A 22,153-nucleotide genomic window follows, 5' to 3' on the forward strand; every position below is an offset into this window, starting at 1 on the left:
CTATTGATCTGAGATACTTAATGCCATTGTAGTAAGAATAGTGATGCCTTTTCTGTTTATAATTTGTGTCCACCCAAGGAAGATGTTTATGAAGTTTTCCCCAACCTTCATCCCCCTCCTACCACCACCCAGTGCTGAGAGCAGAGGAGGAAGGAGAGAAGCCGAGCTGGAGGCTACCGACCTGTGTCCCCCTTGATAAAAACCAAATTACAGTAACTAAACTGCAGACGAGGTAATTTGCTGATCAAATCCTACCTCTTCTCCCCTCATATAATGCCAGTGTTCTGAAGTCCCCTCTTTGAAAGGGGAGTGGAAAGAAAAGGCCCAAATGCTCCTCTGTGGTACACCAGAGGCTGTGGAGACCCCACAGGGGGAGGAGAAGCATGCCAAGCCCATGAATGAAGAAAAGTCAAAACAGATCTTCCCAAGACCCCTGTTCCACTATTGCAATGTGCCTTTTCTCAGACACAAGGAAATGGAAACAACTAAAGTGTTACCAAAAAATCATTTCCAAATTCCCAGAAATGAAATTCACATTACCTCAGGAAGCGAAGAATCCAATAATAAAACCCAAGCTTTCATGGAAGATTCAGGAATGTAAAAGGAAATGTTCTCATGGTAATTTCAGAGGTAAAGAGACTCAAAGAGATTTGACTCATTTGTTCATTTTGAATATCGGAACTGTTAGAAAGGAAGCATTAAGTACAGAGGCCTTTGGAGTTCCTTATGATATTTCTAAGTAACCCATGAGATAAGGGAAGCTTCATTTGAAATAAATTACCCAAAACTATGGCTGTGGCAAAGAAAGCAGAAAGAAAAAAGAGTAAACATTAAAAAAAGAATAAGGGGTCAGGTGTGGTGGCTCATGCCTGTAATCCCAGCACTTTGGGAGGCTGAGGTGGGTGGATCACGAGGTTAGGAGATTGAGACCATCCTGGCTAACATGGTGAAACCCCGTCTCTACTAAAAATACAAAAAAATTAACCAAGTGTGGTGGCACGCACCTGTAATCCCAGCTACCCGGGAGGCTGAGGCAGGAGAATCGCTTGAACCCAGGAGGCAGAGGTTGCAGTGAGCAGAGATCATGCCGCTGCACTCCAGCCTGGGAGACAGAGCAAGACTCTGTCTCAAAATAATAAAAATAAGAATAAAGGATGGTCTAGACAGTCTGTCCAGTTGAATATGAGAGACATGTATAAGTAACTTTAAATTTTCTAATGGCCACATAAGTGAGTGAAATTAATGGTTATTTTAACCTAATATATCCAAAAGACTCCAACTTGTAATCAATATAAAATTTTACTTTTTTTATTCTACATTTTTAAATTTCAGTGTGTGTATTTTACTTAGAGCACATCTTATTTCACACTGGCCTTATTTAAACAGCTCAATAGTCGCATGTAGCTAGTGACTACCATATTGGACAGAATAGGCTGACCAGACTGTTTTATGCAAGTCTGTTCCCACCTAATGAAGTGTTCTTCACTGTCCCTGTGTCCTTGTCAATGTCTTTCTTTTGACCTGGGATTCTCTTCCCTTGAGGTCTGTCTCCTTTCTGCAAGATTAAGTTGCCCTCTAAGCAGAATTGGTTAACTGGATGCATATTCTCACCTGCTCATAGTGATGCAAAACTACCTCCTCCCTTTGAAGCTTTTTAATCTGAAATAAACTAGTAAGAACTGGGCTGCTTCCCCAACAGTCACACTATCTTGCCTTAATTGTCATTATTGATGTTTATTTTTTTTGTTTTGTTTTGCTGCTTGTCCTTGTTCTCATAAAGGCTACAAGTCTGTTACATTCAAGCATCTTCGTGCCTTCTTAGTAGTCTTTGTTAAAGAAAAATTATTTGATGCACTTGTTAAAGCACAGGACAGCAAACTTTATTAAGGAGCATCACAATAGGTATCAGGACTTTCACTGTGGGAAATGGGATTTCACAGTGGGAGAGGTTGGGCTCAGCTTTGAATACAGCATGGGAACGTGGAAATTTATAACCAAGAAGCAGGGTAGGGGTCAGTGGATGGAAAATTACTAAGAGGAACCATCAGAAGTTAAGGAGATTCTAGCCAATTCAACCTAACAGTAGGAGCAAATAATCTGTCAACCTCCCCACCCGAACCTCAGTCTAGCAACATGCTGAGCACACACAGCAAGCTAAGGGGAGATGGATGGAAGCTGAAAGTCAGTGTGTGGGTGATGCAGTGTTTCACCCTTCTGGGAACAAACTGCAGGTGCTCATTCTTTAAACATGGAGAAAGCAACGTAATAAGCGCACATGGTAGAATCCCTCCAAAAGTTTTCCCATCAGATGATCTTTCTAAGTCATTGACTCCCACTGCCTAAGTGGAGAAAAATTCATACCCTATTTGCTCCCAACCTAGTGCCCCCTTCACTATACTATGCCTTCCTCCAAGCCTGCAGTCTGTGCCAGGTGATCCATCTCCCACTTGGCCCAACGATGGTCTTTGTGCAGTACCTCAGCTGAGAAGCTGGGCTCCTATTCAAGCCAGTGAGTCATCCCTGAGTATTGATCAGGTTAGGGCAGGGAGCCAAGAGTTGTTGGCTTTTCCCTAGATAGGAAGCTCCCATGAGGAAATAGCCTTCATGACTTCAAACTCAGTTGCAGAGTGAAGTTGGTATTCATTTTCATTCATTCATTCATTCATTCATTCATTCATTCATTCATTCAATAAAGGGGTTTTCAAACACCTACTATCTGGTGTTGGGCATATTAAGGTGAAAAATCCAGCAAGCCTCTGGGCTCATGGAGTTTTCTGGGAATGATGGTGGCAAAAGAGAGGAAGACCAAGAAAGCCTAAAGCTTTGTTTCCATCTATAATTCCACCTTTCTGAGCCATTTGCCCAGTGAGGGGCTCGAACTAAACAACCTCTAAAATCTATTGGTCTGTGTCTCTGGGGTTGTCTTCTTTCATCGTGTCCCACACTAGATCCCTGGGAATCCAGATGGCAAGAAGGAAGGAAATTAGTATTTGTTGAGTGCCTACATGCCAGGCATTAAACAATGCATATTAGCTCATTAAATCGTCACCATCCAGTGAGGATATTCCTTTAGTTTTGGGGTGAGGGACATTATGGGAATGGGTTCTCAAGACAAGCTGCCTGAGTTCTGGCCTAAGACTGCCCAGTGACCTGTGTGAGACCTGAGTTCTTGACTTCTCTGGGCCTTGGTTCCATCCTCTATGACAGAAAGTCATGTGTTTTGATGAGGGCTGAAGTTGATTAAACAAAGGCAGTAAACATAATGCCGGCACATAATAAACACTCAATCTCTCAATCTTTTTTAAGTCTAGCAGCATTTTCTTTATTCACATTGTAAGCCATGTTTGAAAAATGAGAAAATCCCAAACTATTGGAGCACTACAGAAAGGCGGTTTAGCATATTGAGAAAGCTCAATTTGGGTTTTGATATCAGAAAATCTGGTTTAGAGTCTTAGCTCTAATACTTCCAAGAGGTAACTCAGTGAGTCACTTAAAATGTTTTCTCTGTACCAGTGTCTACTCTCAGGGTTGTTGTGAGGATTCAATGAGAATAATGTACCTGGCACTCTACAGGAGCTCAACAAATAGTAGCTATTTCTTACCTCGAATAGAAACATTTACAATAGTTAAGTGAAAAGGACGTCATTTTGAGCTGCTGCTCAGAACCCAATGGAGGCAAATTCAGCTGGGAAAGGATACTGGAAAGGCCATTGCTAAGAAAAAAAATCCCGACCTCATCCAAGAGCAGCGAGACACCCTATCTGCAACCCCCAGGTTTTGTTGCTGGGCCCCGCATGAGTGGCAGCAAAGATGGCAGAGTTGTGAAGGTACCTTGGGCATTTTCGGAATGACTCAAGAACATCTTTGACTCAGCACGGGCAGCAGCCAGATGGACCCTGTGGGTGTGAACCTCCTGAGCATTTGGAGCGGAGGCTGGAGAAGCTACCCGGGGAACCCCAGCCCCCAGGCCCATTGCGCAAACCCACGTGGGCATTGCCAGAGACACACGCTCTGCCTGCTTCAGCGCTCCTGTCCCCGGGCCAGGGCTGCCAGTTCATCCTGCCCTGCCTGGCTGGGGTGGCGGAAAGTGAATCCCAAAACAGACCACTGGCTCCTTTCATTTTCTACTCCTCCTCTCTCTTTTGTCATTTATTAGTTTTAGTTTTAATTTTTAAAGATGATGCAAGCTATTGATGAGTATATATTTGTTGCAAAAGAAAATCAGATAATATAGAAATATAGTCATGCATCACTTAACAATATAGATACAGTCTAAGAAATGCTGCTTTAGGCAATTTTGTCATGTGAATATCATGGAGAACTTACCCAAACCTAGCTCCTATAACCTAGATAGTATAACCGTATGATGCAGCCTCTTGCTCCTGGGCTACACACCTGTACGGCATGTTACTGTACTGAATTCTGTAGGCAATTGTAACACAGCGTTAAGTATGTGTGTATCTATCAACTCTAAACATAGAAAAGGTGCAGTAAAAATAAGGTATGTTGTATGTGCAGTCTGTCCTCAACCGAAATGTCATCGCTATGCAATACATGACTGTCTATGGAGTGAGGGTCCTCCATGCATTGCTGCCTTTCACAAGTCCAGTCTGGGCTGCCCAGCAGAGTCACAGTTATCACCAGAGTGTCCACCTCCTCGCTTGTCCTGAGGTCTGATAATCTGCACCAAGCTGCCTTGCTCACCTGCTTAATGATTTTAGGACTGAATTGTTTCAGAAGGGAAAGAGCATCATAATTTTCTAACACATATTTAAGCATATTTTTCTATCAACATGTAACATTTTGGTCAAGTGCCACTGATTTGAGGAATTCTTTTTCAGTGGATTTAAAGAGCCTCCGAAGGCCAGCAGATGCGATTTTGCAGCACAACTTAAAGAAGTTCCTCGATCTTCTAACAACACAATATTCAACCAAGAAATAGTGATAATATCACTTACTTCAGAAGACTCTTGTGAGGGTTAAAAGAGGGAACAGATGTCAACAACTACAATGCCTGGCACAGGTGAAGCCTAATGTTAGTTCTGGTTATTTTATTAGAGTCTGTTGTTGGCCTTACAGTAGAACTCTCAGTAATTTTTTTACCGTATTTTCATGTTTGTATTTATTTATTTATTTATTTATTTATTTATTTATTTATGAGATGGAGTTTCACTCTTGTCGTCCAGGCTGAAGTGCCGTGGCGTGATCTTGGCTTACTGCAACCCCCGCCTCACAAGTTCAAGTGATTCTTCCGCCTCAGCCTCCCGAGATTACAGGCGTGCGCCACCACACCAGGCTAATTTTTGTATTTTTAGTAGAGACGGGGTTTTACCATGTTGGCCAGGCTGGTCTCAAACTCCTGACATCAGGTGATCCACCAGCCTCAGCCTCCCAAAGTGCTGGGACTACAGGCATGAGCCACCGTGCCTGGCCTATTTTCATGTTTTTAGTGGTCACCTTACAATAGGAGCCCATCCAGATGACAGTCTCTGAAATGAGCCTGTTGAACTTAGGGTTGTGATAATCCAGAATCCAAGTCTATAAGAGTCAGTTCCATTGCGCAGGACTTAGCAACGGGTACGTGCATTTTCCTGGTTAGACTAGTAGTATGCACTCATAGGGGAGAATTTGGAGAGTACACACAAATAATAAAAATTGCCTGAAATCTGTATGGCTTGACCAGGCCATTTGACAGGAGTTACAGTGTTGGAATTTTGTTAATTGTAAGGCACTGTGCCAAATACTTTTGGACATGGACTTAATTGATATCCATAACCACTGTGTGAGACAGATACTGTCAACCCCAGTTGTACAAATGTGGAAAATGAAATTTATAGAGATTAATTCAGACCAAAGCAAGCAGCTTTTAAGGGAAGAGTAGAATTTGGATTCCAAAGCCTGTGCTCTTAACCGCCGTGCCAGGCTGATTCTCTTCTTTGGAATGTGAGGACTCTGAGGTTCTTGCAGCAGAATCAGCTTGGTAGCATCCATTCACTTAATTATTGAACAGACATGTTGTACTTTGCCTCTGTGGCCAGCACTGTAACAAACACTGGGGATGAATCAGACCCAGTTCCTGCCCTTGAGGGCCACAGGCACTCTGAACTCCGGCCTGGGAGTAAGGGGATAAAAAGGGAAATGCAATACAACTTGTTAAGTGCTCTCAAGAGGTATACAAAACATCACTGGAATACTACTTAGGGGCACAGAGGGGAAACTTCGCAGAAGTGGTTACCTTTGGGTTTAGCCTAGAAACATGGCTTCTAATTTACCAGATTAAGAAGCCAAAACAATGGTGGCATTCTAGGCAGGTGTGCAAGATGAGTGCATGTGGCCTGTGGGTCAGGGAAGAGTTAGAGGCCTCTTGGTGAAGAGCAGCAGGGGCCAAGGCTAGGCTAGGCCAGCTTTATGTCTTCTTAGCTCACCTCCACCCTGGGGTCCCCTCTTTCTTCCTGCAGCCCCCAGAACAAGCCGGCAACCAACCTGCCCTCAGATAACTCCCCATGATGTCATCAGAAGAGACATGCACCCAGGTGACAGTGCACAGGCTTAGGGGGCAGGCGGGAAGTCTCCTGGCCCTAGGAAAAGAGTTTCCTTCACTAAGCACCTGCTGCGGTAGGTGTTTTGCTAAAGCACACAGTCTAAATGAACTAGTTTACCCTTACTACGTAATAATTAGTAGGTTGGCACCCTCCCTAGAGGAGTAAACAGAAGCCTGGGAGCCTCTGTGACCTGCCCAAACCACACTGCCAGGATCTAATCCTGGGCCAGCCTGACTCCAAAACCCAAGTCATGTCAGTGCTAACTGTGGCTGGAGGACTACTTGCATCAGAACATGTGGACATGCTTGTTAAAAAGGCAGATTCCTGGGCCTCTCCACAGACCCACTGAGTCAGGACCTCTGGGGCAGGGCCTGGGGATGTGCATTTATCACACCTTCCTGGTGACTCTGAAACATACCAACATCTGAGAATCCCTGCCCTGTGCTATACTGCCTGCCTGTGCACTGAACTGGGGGACCCAGCAGAAGACAGCTAGGAGAATGGGAAGTTGTTCCAGGAGAATCAGAATCTGCCAACACCTGTTTATTAGGAAGATCTAGTGGAGCTTTTGGGAACCAAAGGAACGATGAGGGTCCCTGAGGACACCCCCACTATAGGACATGCTAGAAGCCTGGTGCCCTGCGCACATTTCTAGCTCCTTTCACCAGTTCCAAGAAAAGACAATGTTCTGAGAGGGCACATACATCCACAAAAGGAATGAGATACTACCAGCTGTGGCCCACTGGACTATCTTGGCTGCCCATCCAGACTCAAGGGCTGGGCATCCCTGATGGCCCTGTGCACTCCAGCCCATGAGTGTAGCCCACCCTGAACTGGGGCTAAGTGCTGCCAATGTGGTTGGCCCTCTGATAGGGTTTGGCTATGTCCCTACCCAAATCTGAATTTGAATTGTATCTTCCAGAATTCCCACTTGTTGTGAGAGGGACCCAGCAGAGGTAATTGAATCATGGGGGCAGTCTTTCCCATGCTGTTCTCGTGATAGTGAGTAAGACTCATGAGAACCGATGGGTTTATCAGGGGTTTTTGCTTTTGCTTCTTCCTTATAGTCTCTTGCCACTGCCATGTAAGAAGTGCCTTTTTGCCCTCTGCCATGATGATGAGACCTCCCTAGCTATGTTGGACTGTAAGTAAAATTAAACCTCCTTTTCTTCTCAGTCTTGGGTATGTCTTTATCAGTAGCAGGAAAACGGACTAATATACCATCCTTAGTTGGGAGGGAGCCAGAGGGGTCAGAAACATCCTTTATGGTGGAGGGGGCACTTTATATTGGTTGTCTAAGACAGTTTGGGCTGCTAGAACATGAACACCGTAGACTGGGTGACTTAAATAACAGAAGTGTATTCCTCACAGTATGAAGACTGGGAAGTCTAAGATCAAAGTGCTGGCTGATTTGGTTCTTGGTGAGGGCTCACTTCCTGGTTTGCGGAGGGATGCCTTCTCACAGTATCCTCGCATGACTGAGGGAGAGCTAGCTTACTCCCTGGCTGCTGCTTAAAAGACACTCATCCCATTCATGAGGGCTCTACCCTCATGATCTAATTATCCCCCAAAGGTCCCACCTCTAAACACTATCTCATTGGGGATTACAGCTTCAAAATATAAATTTTGGTGAGACACATACATTTGGTCCATAGCACTGACATCGTCTCGTTTTCGTACTCCGATAGCAGGAAAAAGAGGGTCAATTATCCCCACTTTACAGATGAGGAAGATGAGTTCTGAGACAGGGTAGAGAGATAGAGTAGAGGGGGAAAGAAGCTAGATGAAGGGTGTCATGTCCCCTAATTTGTCCTCAGGTAGGGAGGGGGAGAGCTGGTAGCTGTCACATGAGTGGTCACTACATGGACACGTTGTGGGGCTCACTTCCAGGGCAGGACTCAGAAGCACTAGTGGAGGGTCCAGTCCAGAGAAGGGACTCCACAAGTGATGCCACTGTAATTATCGTCTGATCATCTATTCATGGCCCATTTTCTGAGGACATCCTCTGTGGCGAGCACTGCTCATATGTTCTTTATCATCCTCATGGACACGACACCCCACTTGGCCTACGGTGGCTGGAGACATGGGGAGGAGTCATATCACAGCTTTTAGACCCACTCTGGCATCAAGGTTAAATGCAACTTTAGGGCCAGCAAGTACAAGCCTTATTCTGCCACTTACTAGCTGCAGGGCTTGGTGTGGCACTTGGCCTCCCAAGGGAAGGTGCTCTTCTCCCCATTTTACAATTGAGAGGACAAGATATGAGAGGTGAAAATACAGACTTCCCTTAATAGAATTCATTCTCCCGATCACCATGCACACTAGTGTTTCCCAGAGGTGGTCCCGCAGGCTTCAGAATCTTGTCGGGTGTTTGGAGAGTGATTCCTGACCCCTCCTCTTACTCAGTAAATCTTGGCAGTTAGGCCCCAAAATACGAATTCTTCACAAGCTCTGAAGGTGATTCCTATGTGTGTTGGGGCTTGAGAATTGGCTCTCCTGCCTCCTCATTTCCAGTCTTTAAGCAGGGATCTGCACAGCAGCAGGGAGCAGAAGTAGCCAGCACTCTGGAAATACAGTTGGCAAAGGCTCTGTCCCTTAAAACTAACAGGGAGAGAGTTACCTCCATAACTAGCATGACATCTGTAAACAAAGGAAGTGACAGGGCCACCAAGAAGTGCTGTGGGCCAGTGAGAGCAACAGAAGACCAGGTCCTAGCCTTCTCTGCTGAGAACTTTACCCATTGCCTAGTGAGAAGGAACTGGAGATGCCATCAGAGTTGCATTGTAGTTATGCTGGTAGATTTCAATATTTACAATTTATATTTGTTATGAATGTGCTAACTTCACCATTCCTTAGAGTATGTTTAATTATCCTCAGTCTTTGTTCTGCTTTTAAAATCCCCATTGAAAAGGCAAAGTAACATGTGCTTAAGAGGTCTTTAAGAAATACTTTGGTCAAGAACAGGAAGGGGGTAGTTTAATTCCTCCTAATCAGACCCGCCCACCTCCCCCATGGGTGCTCCCACCCTCTTCCCTCTTCCTTGCCCCTCAGTTGCAACACTGAACTGAGTTTACTTTTAAATTTAAGTAAAAGTCAGTATGCTTTCTAAATAAATGCAGTTTCACAACAAAACCTTTAGCCCATGCTCAAGCAACTATATGGCTGCCCCTAATTCCTCCTCTATTGACATTCAGGAGCTGCCAGGGTTTCTGTAAAAGTACCTGAACGCAGTGGATCAACCAACAGTGGCTCTGGGGTTTAGAGCTTTGAGCAGCAGCTCAGAATGGTATCTGTCTGCCTTTCTGAATCACAGCCAACTTCTGGCCTCTCTGCACAGATTTGGTGCAGGAAACCAGCCAGACCCACGCTCACACCCACAGCTTGCCCTGTGTCTCCTTCATCTTCGTAATTCTGCTCCCACCCTCTTCCCTCTTCCTTGCCCCTCAGTTGCAACACTGAACTGAGTTTACGGATGATGCTCAACAAGTTATTGTTGATTAACTGATTGATTGATTCTGTTGCTATGGAAGCCATCAGATTCTAGTGCAACAGTGGGATTCCTTCCTGACTTTATGCTTGACAAAGTGCTGGCTCTGGGCTTGCTTCTCCCAGCTTGCCACCTCCATCTGGGTCAGGAGGAGCAACTGGAAGCAGAAGCTCCAAGAGAAAGGTGGGAATGTTGATAAACCCAGGTGAAAAAAAGCAACAAGGAGGGTGAGTGGCCCTGAAATGTGGAAAATTCCATCAGAAGCAGCCTAGACAGTGATTGTAAGTGTCAGAGCTTTAAGATCAAGCTATACCTGGGTTCAAATCTCCCTTCCTCCAATTATTATGCTTAAGCTTAATTAAGCCTTTCAGCCTCCATTTCCTCATTTGTTAAAATTGAGATAATGCTGTCCTTTAGGTTGCCTGGAGAAATTATGAAATGATACAAGGAAGTTAGAAAGCAGAGTGCCTGGTACCTACAGGGGCCTTGCCCAGGCCAAGAGGGATGCAGGCCTCCCATTTTTTAAGGTTCTTAGATAGAAAATGAATAGCAACATATTACATAAATTGGGGAAGAGCTTTATGTATACATTTTTGTGAATTAACAGTTTTTTTAGTACAAAAATATAGTGCAAGATTATAGGAATTCTAGAAAATATTAATTCAGGGGTCCTCATGAAACAGTTTTTTTAGTACAAAAATATAGTGCAAGATTATAGGAATTCTAGAAAATATTAATTCAGGGGTCCTCATGATTCTGTGTCTAGAAATTAGACACAAAGTGTGAATGATGAATATCTTCTCAGGAAATCTTTGTGATTTTATTTAGAAACTGTTTGAACGGCCGGGCGCGGTGGCTCAAGCCTGTAATCCCAGCACTTTGGGAGGCCGAGACGGGCGGATCACGAGGTCAGGAGATCGAGACCATCCTAGCTAACACCGTGAAACCCCGTCTCTACTAAAAATACAAAAAAAAAAAAAACTAGCCGGGCGAGGTGGCGGGCGCCTGTAGTCCCAGCTACTCCGGAGGCTGAGGCAGGAGAATGGCCTAAACCCGGGAGGCGGAGCTTGCAGTGAGCTGAGATCCGGCCACTGCACTCCAGCCCGGGCTACAGAGCAAGACTCCGTCTCAAAAAAAAAAAAAAAAAAACAAAACAAAACAAAAAAAAAGAAACTGTTTGAACATGACATCATAGTCGAAACTGGTGGTCCTTTGTGAATGAGCTGCCCAGCGTTCTGCCTCAATAAACCTCCCTGGACACAGAGTAAGTGTTCATTTAGTGATGGCTCACACCTGTAATCCCAGCACTTTGTGGGGCTAAGGTGGGTGCATCACCTGACATCAAGAGTTCAAGACCAGCCTGGCCAACATGGTGAAACCCGTCTCTACTAAAAATACAAAAAAATTAGCTGGGCGTGGTGGCAGGCACCTGTAATCCTAGCTACTTGGGAGGCTGAGGTAGGAGAATCACTTGAACCTGAGAGGCAGAGGTTGCAGTGAGCCAAGATCAAGCCATTGCACTCCAGCCTGGTCAACAAGAGCGAAACTCCATCTAAAAAAAAAAAAGAAAAAGAAGAAGAAGAAAAAAGAAAAAACAGTAATTTTAAACATCATCATAATGTCTCCAGTGAAGCTGAAACCACCACATGTACTGCAGATGAAGTTTTGTCACTGCACACTGCACAATGATGGGGACCCCTGGGGCACCTCCAGACAGCATGAAGGTGACTGATCTCCCTGTGGATTGACCTCCTAGACCCTGTGCATCAGTGTGAATAGTGCATGCATTTCATGACTCAGTTCAAATGGCAACTCCTCTTTGAACAGGACCCCGGTTGCTTACTCATAGTAATGCCCTTGTGTGTACTCCAAATGCAGTTTGTTTATACATCTGTTTAATAATCACCAGATGCTTCCAGTGTTCCCCCTTGGAGTTAAATTCCTCCCAGCCCTTTCGGAGTTAAATATGGCCACAAGACTTTGATGAAGCAAACGTGAGTGAAAGTGATATGCTCCTTACGAGCTAATGCATAGCGTGCTAGGGTTCCTTTCCCTCTGCCACAGCAACCAGCGACAGCTGCTATGTCAGCCTGAGCCCTATTGTGAGAATTATGAGTGGAGGCCATGGACATGTAGCACAAGCTTTGTTGATTAAAAACACTGAAAGTTGTGGGTTGTTACCGTAGTATCAACTGACCTATACTGATTGATACATTCTGTTTTAGACTGACTATATTGTGAAAATTCTGTTTATATGCGTGTCTGTCCTCATAACCAAGAATTTTTTAAGGGTACAAGCTGTGTCTTACTCATTTCTGATTCTGGAGCTCCCAGCACAGTGCCAACATGCACTCATATATGCATAATGGATGCTTATTAATATGTGTTGGCTGAACAAATAAACTTTAAGTGCGGTCTGTTTGAGATGTTGCTACATTCATTGATGGCTTCATGCCATTGCCACATCTATGCTTTTATGGAATAAGGTCTTCATATTCCATTTCTTTATCACTTCTCATTGTCCTTTGGTATAAGAGGTCGTCTACCACCACATCATGGGTTATTCCCACATCTTCAGCAACTCTCCATCCATCCATCCATCCATCCATCCATCCAGTCTTCCATCCATTCCTTTATTCATTTATACATATATTCATTTATTCATCAAATATTGTCTGAATGTCCGCTGTGCCAGGTACTGTGTAATAGGCTGGGAATATGGATATGCATAAAATGTATTTATCTCTCTCTTTCTCCTCTCCATCTTCCCTTCCTTGTGAAGGCACAGCAAGAAGCTCCAAAAGAAAGGTGGAAATGGTGGTAAATCTGGATGAAAAAAAGCAATGGGGGCAGGAGATGAGGGCACCTGTGATGTGGAAAATTCCATTAGAAGCAGCCTACGCAGTGATTATGGGTATTGGTACTTTAGGCTCAATCTAGCTGCGTTCAAATCTCAGTTATTTCACTTATTAGGCTTAACTTTAGTTAAGCCTTTTACTTTCTATGTCCTCAATTGTAAAATTGGAACAATACCTGTGCCTTTAGGTTGCTAGGAGAAATGAATGAAATGATGTGAGTAAGGTAAAAAGTAGAGTGCTTTCTACAAGCCAAGAAGTGGCCCCCCAACAGACACCAAGCTCTGGACCTCCTCGTGCCTTGATTTTGGACTTCCCAGCCTTTTTCAGAACTGTGAGAAAATAAGTTTGTTGTTTAAACCACCCAGTCTCTGGTATTTTCGTTATGGCAACATGAACAGACTAAGGGGGAAAAAAGACAAGCAAACAGATGTGAAAAATGCATTATATAACAAAAAATGTTTATGTCAATGCCAAGTCTAGGTTGTTTTTATGAACAAAACCTTTCAAGTTTGAAAAATACTTCCCTAGTCTAATCATCTTGTTTTTCAGACAAAGAAACTGAGGATTTGCTGGGCCAGGGAAGCAGCCTTTTACTTAGAACTCTGCTAGATGACCTAGGGTGCTTGAGAATCATGAGGCTCTGACCTAACCCAAGAAAGACAAGCAGTTAGGACTAGCTCTCAGCCTAACCTTGTCAGTCTGGCTTTCCAGATCCGCTTCCATGATACATCACTGAGGGTTTTTGTGGAAATTAAAAGTCAGGGGCAAAAACTGGTACCATAGAATGTGCCTAGAGCAATATCTATTAACAGACCACATGAATGTCTAATGAAACACTCCTGGGGGATTTGTGTTCTCTCTGTGTGTGTATCAGCTAATCAGAGCCCTGACTGTCATAGGGCCAGAAAGCATGTGGATGTACCAGCGGCACCTATGTGTGTTGCGGTGGGAGAGGTTGTTAGGGCTTGGTTAAGCTGCATAGGCCATGACCTTCTTCCTTGTGAGGAAGCCAGAGTGACCTAGTGGATAGAGTATGGCCCTTGTCCTGGACAGATTTGAGTCCAAATGCTGAGTCAGTCACTTAATATGAGCGTGCTGAATTTCCCCATCTGTTAAATGCGGATAACAACGTAAATTTGTGATAAGCTCCATTGAATAATTTACGTAAAGCACAGAGGCTAGCCTATGAAAATCCACACTATATGGCAAATTTTATTATTCCCAACATCATAGTTAAATAAGATAACATATAATCAGGCCAGAGGGTGCTCAAAACAAATTATTATTTTTATTATCAATATTGTATACAAAGCATGGCATTCTTAATAAACCAGCTTTGGGATGTCAGCAAGTTGGCAGAATATAAGCTTTCTACTGTTATTCTTCTGCAGAGGCATCAGTTTGGACAAGTACTCATGAATAGTGGGAGTCTGGGAGTCCAGTGGAGAAGTTCCAGCACATTGTTGGAGAAAAAAATCTGAGAATAGATGCATGAAAAGAGTAAGAAGAACAGTTTTGGCCAGGTGCTGTGGCTCATGACTATAATCCCAGCACTTTGGAAGGCCGAGGTGGGAGGAGCACTTGAGGTCTCAGGAGCTTGAGACCAGCCTGGGCAACACAGTGAAACTCTGTCTCTACAAAAAATGTTAAAAAACAAAAACAAACAAACAAAAAAACTTAGCCAGGAATGGTGGCATGTGCCTACAGTCCCAGCTACTCAGAAGGCTAGAGCAGGAGGATCACTTGAGCCCAGGAGTCCTAGGTTGCAGTGAGCTATGATCACACCACTGTACTCCGGCCTGGGAGACAGAGCAAGACCCTGTCTCTAAAACATAAAATATACAAAAAGAGTTTCACATTACACTCATCACCTCTCCTCTAAGGTGGCATGGCTCGGTGCCAAGAGACACCACCACCCAGACCAACTTCTCCCATAGGGGAAAGTAAGAGCATAGTGAGTGACCATCCAGCTCTCCCAGTCATGCAAGGTGCTGCCAAAGAGGCCCACCTCTTTATTACCTCACCCATATTACTGAGGTGATCAGCAAAGCTGACAGATTGGGAGAGTCTGGGAGAAAGGAAGAGATGTTGTGTACCCTACTACCCTACTAACTGCTCCGTAAATTCCATCAGGAAGATTGTCCATGAGCTGTTTGGGACACGTCATCTATGGACCCCCTCCACACCCAATCCACCATCATCCCAAATGCTCTGTGCACCTCATCTTCCCTCCCCAGGCCAGCTCCTCCTCAAGCCTATCCCCGTGGATGGTAAGTGCATCCCATGCAGATAGCTGACTTGACTCTGCAGGATTAGGAGAAGGCATACAAAGTTGAGTGTTTCAGGGCGCTACTCTGTGGAAAACAAATGGGAGGCTTTCAACACCTGGTTTTGTGGGATTGAGAGAGGCATACAATCTGAAGAATTCCCTGCCAAAAGGGAACAAGAAGTATGAAACAGGCACATTCATAAAAAAGTTTTGAGAGAGCCTCAGAATCCATAGCCAGGGTAACTGGTATAGGCATTTCTTTCCTGAAGTCAGTCAGTAAAGACTGAAGAAAGTAATCATTTTTTCAAGTGTGCAGACAGCAATACAAGACCTCGAGGAACATAAAAAATTAAGGAAACATGACACTACCAAAATAACACAATAATATTTCAGTAACTGATGCCCAAAATGGTAATCTACAAATTGCCTGACAAAGAATTCAAAGTAATTGTTTTAACCATTGTAGCTCAGAAAGCTACAAGATAACTCATATAAACAACTAAATGATATCAAGAAAACAATACATGAACTAAACTAAAAGTTCAAAAAGAGATAGGAGTCACTTAAAAAGAACCAAACAAAACTCCAGAGATACAGAACATAAGGAATAAAATTTTAAAATGCAGTAAAGAGAATTAACAGCATATTTAGTCAAACAAAAGAAAGAAACTATGAAATCAAAGACAGGTTACTTGAAAATGTTGAGTCAGAGGAGGAAAAGGGAAAAAAGAATAAAAAAGGAAGAAGAAAGCCTAGAAGATTTATGGGGTACCATCAAGAGAGAGCTAACATTCATGTTATGAAAGTATCAGAAGGAAAAGAGAGAGAAAAGGTTGCAGAAAATTTATTTGAAGAAATAGTGGCTGAAAATTTTCTCAACCTAGGGAGATATGTGGATATCCAGTACACAATACTCAGAGGATCTCAAATAGGTTCAACTCAAAGAAGACTTCACAACACATTATAACTGAACTATCAAAAATTAAAGAGAATTTTGATATCAGCAACAGAAAAGAGTCTTGTTACATACAAAGTAATCTCTATAACATTATAAGCAGACTTTTGGCAGAAACCTTACAGGCCAGGAGAGAGTGGGATGATACATTCAAAGTGCTGAAAGAAAAAAATTGTCAGCCAATAATACTTCCCCCATCAAAGCTGTCCTTCAGAAATGAAGAAGAAACAAAAGCTTTCCTAGACAAACAAAGGCTGATGGAGTCCATTCCCACTAGACCTATCTTACAAGAAATGGTAAAGGGTGATATTTAAGCTGAAATGAAAAGATGATAGTAACATGGAAACGTTTGAAAGTCTGAAACTCACTGGTAAAGCTAAGTCAAATTCAGAATACTCTAATAGTGTAGTAGTTCTTTGTAAATCACTTATAAGTATAGTATAAAGGTTAAAAGATGAAAATATTAAAAATAGCAATAGCTGTAATAATTTGTATAGGATACAGCAAAAGCAGTTCTATGGGAGAAGTTTATAGTGGTAAAATGTCAACAGGAAGTTAAAATAAGTCTCACATAAACAACCTAACTTTAAGCATCAAGGAACCAGAAAAATAGAGTTAATAGAAGAAAGAAAATAATGAAAATCAGAGCAGAAATAAATAAAAAAAGACTAGATAAACAAAAGAAAAGATGAACAAAACTAAGACTTGGATTTTTGAAATGATAAACAAAATTGATAACCTTTTAGCTGGACTAAGAAGAAAAGAGAGGGCTAGGCGCGGTGGCTTAGGCCTGTAATCCCAGCATTTTAGGAAGCCGAGGTGGGCAGATTATGAGGTCAGGAGATCAAGACCATCCTGGCTAACACAGTGAAACCCAGGCTCTACTGAAGAATACAAAAAATTAGCCGGGTGTAGTGGCGAGCGCCTATAGTCCCAGCTACTTGGGAGGCTGAGGCAGGAGAATGGCGTGAACTCAGGAGGCGGAGGTTGCAGTGAGCTGAGATTGCGCCACTGCACTCCAGCCTGGGCGACAGAGCAAGACTCCGTCTCAAAAAAAAAAAAAAAAAAAAAAAAAAAAAAAAAAAAAGAAGAGAGAGGACTCAAAATCAGAAAAAAAGAGGAGACATTACAACTGATACCACAGAAATACAAAGGAGCATAAGAGACTACTATTAACAATTGTATACCAAAAAATTAGATAACCTAGAAGAAATGAGTAAGTTCCTGAAACATACAATCTACCAGACTGAATCACGAAGAAAGACAAAATCTGAACAGACCAATAATGAGTAAGGATATTGAACAAGTAATAAAAAGTCTCCCATCAAAGAAAAGTTCAGCACCTGATGACTTCACTACAGAATTCTACCAAATATTTAAATAACTAATACAAATCACTCTCAAACTCTTCGAAAAAATTCAAGAAGAGGGAACACTTTCCAACTCATTTTGCAAAGGCAAACATTACCCTAATACCAAAACCAGACAAGAAAACAAAATTATAGGCCAATATCTCTGATGAACATAGATTCAAAAGTTCTCAACAAAATACTAGCAAACCAAATTCAACCACACATTAAAAAGACTGTACACCATGATTAAGTGGAATTCATCCCAAGGGTGCAAGGATGATTAACATGTGCAAATAATAAATGTGATATACCACATTAACAGAATAAGGAATTTAAACCATATAATCATCTCAATAGATACAGAGAAGGTCTTTGGCAAAATTCAGTGTCCTTTTTTAATGCCCTTTTGTTTTTATTTTTTTGAGATGGAGTTTCACTCTTGTCACCCAGGCTGGAGTGCAATGGCATGAACTTGGTTTATTGCAACCTCTGCCTCCCAGGTTCAAGTGATTCTCCTGCCTCAGCTTCCAGAGTAGCTGGGATTACAGGCACCCGCCATGATACCCAGCTTATTTTTGTATTTTTAGTAGAGATGGGGTTTCGCCATTTTGGCCAGGCTGGTCTCAAACTCCTGATGTCAGGTGATCCACCCGCCTCAACCTCCCAAAGTGCTGGGATTATAGGCATGAGCCACTGCACCTGGCCCTTAATGTCCTTTTATGATTAAAACAACAACAACAACAACAACAACAACAAAAAATTAGATGTGGAAGAAATGCACTTCAACACAATAAAGGCCATAGATGACAATTCCACAGTTAACATACATCATACTCAATGGTGAAAAGCTGAAAGCTTTTCATCCAAGATCAGTAACAAAACAAGCATGCCCAATTTTGCCATTTCTATTTAGCATAGCACTGGAAGTCCTAGCCAGAGCAATTAGGCAAGACAAAGAAATAAAAGGCATCCGAAACATAAATTAAGAAGTAAAATTGTCTGTTTGCAGATGACATGATCATAAATAGAAACACTAAAGATTCTATAAAATCACAGAACTAATAAGCATATTCAGTATACTTGCAGGTTACAAGATTAACATACAAAAATTAATTATGTTTCTATATACTAACAACAAACTATTCAAAAAAGAAATTAAGAAAACAATCCTATTTTTAAAAGTATCAAAAAGAATGAAATACTTAGGAATATATTTAACCAAGGAAGTGCGAGACCTATAAACTACAAAACATTGATTAAAGAAATTGAAGATGACTCGAATAAATGGAAAGATACCCCATGTTCATGAATGAGAAGAATATTGTCAAGTGTCCTTACTACCCAAAGTAATTTATAGATTCAATATAATCCTTATCAAAAATTCCAATGACATTTTTCACAGAAATAGGAAACATACACCTAAAATTCATATGGAAATACAAAAGACCCTGAATAGCCAAGTTAAAAAGAACAAAGCTGGAGGCATTACACTATCTGACTTCAAAATATATTACAAAGTTATGGTGATCAGCATATGGTGATCAGCACAGCATGGTACTGGTGTGAAGACAGACACACAGACCGATGGAACAGAGTAGAAAGCCCAGAAATAAACCTATGCATTTATGGTCAGCTAATTTTTGCTAAAAGTGCAAGAACACACAATGGGGAAAAGACAGTCTCTTCAATAAATGGTGTTGGTAAAACTGGATATCCATATGCTGAAGAAGAAAATTAGACCCTCATCTCACACCACATAAAAAGTCAATAAGAATGGATTAAAGACTTAAACATAAGACTTGTAACTATAAAACTACTAGAGAAAAACATAAAGGAAAGTTCCATGACATTTGTCTTATTTTTCAGATATAACTCCAAAAGCATGGGCACAAAAGTGAAAATAGACAGGATGGCATTAAACTAAAAAGCTTCTGAACAGCAAAGGAAAAAAATCAACAGAATGAAGAGACAACATACAGAATGGGAAAAAATATTTGCAAACCATATATCTGACAAGGGGCTAATATCCAGAATATATAAGGAACTCAACTCAAGAGCAAGAAAACCAATAACCTGATTTTTAAAATGAGCCAACAACCTGAATGCACATTTCATGAAAGAAGACATGCAAATGACTGACAGGTATATGAAAAATGGGCATCACTAATCATCAGGGAAATGCAAATTAAAACCACAGTGAGATATTACCTCACACCGGATAGAATGGCTATTATCAAAAAGACAAAAGATAACAAGTGTTGGTGAGGATGTGAAGAAAACAGTGTGAACACTTGCACACTGTTGGTGGTAATGTAAATTAATACTGCCATTATGGAAAACAGTCTGATAGTTTCTGAAAAAATTAAAAATAGAACTGCTCTATGATTCAGCAATCCTACTACTGGGTATATATGAACAAAATAAAATCAGTTTGTCAAAGAGATATTTGTACTCATGTTAAGTGCAATATTATTCACAATAGCCAAGGTATGGAATTAACAAATATGGAATCCATTGTCCCTTAATGGATCAATAAAGAAAATTATATATATATATATATACACAATGGAATACTACTGAACCTTACAAAAATAAGGAAATCCTAACATTTGTTACAATATGGGTGAACCTGGAAGACATTTGCTAAGTGAAATAAGCTAGGTACAGAAATAAAAATACCATATGATCCCACTTATATGTATAATTTTTAAAAGACATACTTAGAGAAGCAGAAAATAGAATGGTGGGGCTAAGAGCAGGTGAGAGTTGGGGAGATGTTGATCAAAGGATGAAAAATTTCAGTTAGATAGGAGGAATAAGTTCCAGAAATCTATTGTAAAATATGGTGACTACAATTAATAACAATGTATTATATTCTTGAAAATTACTCAAGGAAATCAGAGAGGACACACACAAATGGAAAAGTGTTCCATGCTCATGGATAGGAAGAATCAATATTGTGAAAATGGCCATACTATCAAAAGTAATTTATAGATTCAATGCTATTCCCATTAAACTGCCTTTGACATTCTTCACAGAACTAGAAGAAACTACTTTAAAATTCGTACAGAACCAAGAGCGAGCCCATATAGCCAAGACAATCATAAATAAAAAGAGCAAAACTGGAGGCATCATGGTGCCCAACTTCAAACTATACTACAGGCTACAGTAACCAAAACATTATGTAATGGTACAAAAACAAACACATAGACCAGTGGAATAGAATGGAGAACTCAGAAATAAGACTGCACACCTACAAACCATCTGATCTTCGACAAAACTGACAAAAACAAGCAATGGGGAAAAGATTCTCTATTTAATAAATGGTGCTGGGAGAACTGGCTAGCCATATGCAGAAAATCAAAACTGGACCCCTTCCTTATACCTTATACAAAAATTAACTCAAGATGGATTAAAGACTTAAATGTAAAACCCCAAACAATAAAAACCCTAGAAGAAAACGTAAGCAATACCATTCAGGACATAGGCATGCATAAAGATTTTGTGATGAAATGCCAAAAGCAGCTAGAACAAAAGCTAAAATTGACAAATGGGATCTAATTAAACTGAAGAGGTTCTGCACAACAAAAGAAACTATCATCAGAGTGAACAGACAACATATAGAACGGGAGAACATTTTTGTAATCTACCCATCTGACGAAGATCTATACAGGGTCTATAAGGAACTTAAAACAAATTTATAAGAAAAAAACAAAAAACCCCATTAAAAAGTGGGCAAAGACATGAACAGAAAGTTCTCAAAAGAAGACATTCATGCAGCCAACAAACATATGAAAAAGAGCTCAACATCACTGATCATTAGAGAAATGCAAATCAAAACCACAATGAGATATCATCTCATGCCAGTCGGAATGGTGATAATTAAAAAGTCCAGAAACAACAGATGCTGGCGAGGCTATGGAGAAAAAGGAATGCTTTTACACTGTTGGTGGGAGTATAAATTAGTTATAAAAATACATGCATGTGTACGTTCATTGCAGCACTATTCACAATAGCAAAAACATGGAATCAACCCAAATGCCCATCAATGATAGACTGGATAAAGAAAATGTGGTACATATACACCATGGAATACTATGCAGCCATAATAAGGAATGAGATCATGTCCTTTGCAGGAACATGGATGGAGCTGGAAGCCATTATCCTCAGCAAACTAATGCAGGAACAGAAAACCAAACACCGCATGTTCTTACTTATAAGTGGGAGCTGAATGATGAGAACACATGGACACATGGCAGGGGAACAACACACATTGGGGCCTGTGGGAGGTAGGGGTGAGTAGGAGGAAGAGCGTCAGGAAGAATAGCTAAGGGCTGCTGGGCTATAACTATGTGATATGATGATCTGTGCAGTAAACTACCCTGGCACATGTTTACCTGTGTAACAAAACTGCACATCTTGCACAAGTACCCCAGACCTTAAAATAAAAGTTGAAGGAAGAAAACCAGAAAATCACTAAGAGTAGATTTTTAATGTTCTTTCTCACCACAAAAATTATAAGTAGGTGAGGTAATGCATATGTTAATTAGCTCAATGTGGCCATTTCACAATGTACGTATTTCAAAACATGTTGTTACATAACAAATGTATACTTTTTTGTTAGCTACACCTCAAAGCTAAGGAAAACAAGAAACCAACTTTGGATTTGAGTGTGCCCAAACCAGTGGCC

General features: G+C 41.5%; 1 long non-coding RNA gene across 7 annotated transcripts in view; it reads left to right on the plus strand.

Moving 5' to 3' along the window:
* Nucleotides 1-2,667: 2,667 nt before the first annotated feature.
* The window catches only part of LOC105484340 (uncharacterized), a 79,341-nt gene continuing 59,855 nt past the window's right edge, over nt 2,668-22,153 (plus strand). For 5 of the 7 annotated variants that reach the window (XR_011610996.1, XR_011610999.1, XR_011610993.1 and 2 more), the window contains exons 1-3: nt 2,668-5,035; nt 7,610-10,310; nt 11,200-11,293. This is a non-coding gene — a long non-coding RNA (uncharacterized lncRNA). The remainder of the gene's footprint in view (nt 5,036-7,609; nt 10,311-11,199; nt 11,294-22,153) is intronic. The other 2 variants (XR_011610994.1, XR_011610997.1) reach the window with 2 other exon arrangements.

Source organism: Macaca nemestrina, chromosome 12, assembly GCF_043159975.1.
Source record: "Macaca nemestrina isolate mMacNem1 chromosome 12, mMacNem.hap1, whole genome shotgun sequence".
Lineage (NCBI taxonomy): Eukaryota > Metazoa > Chordata > Mammalia > Primates > Cercopithecidae > Macaca > Macaca nemestrina.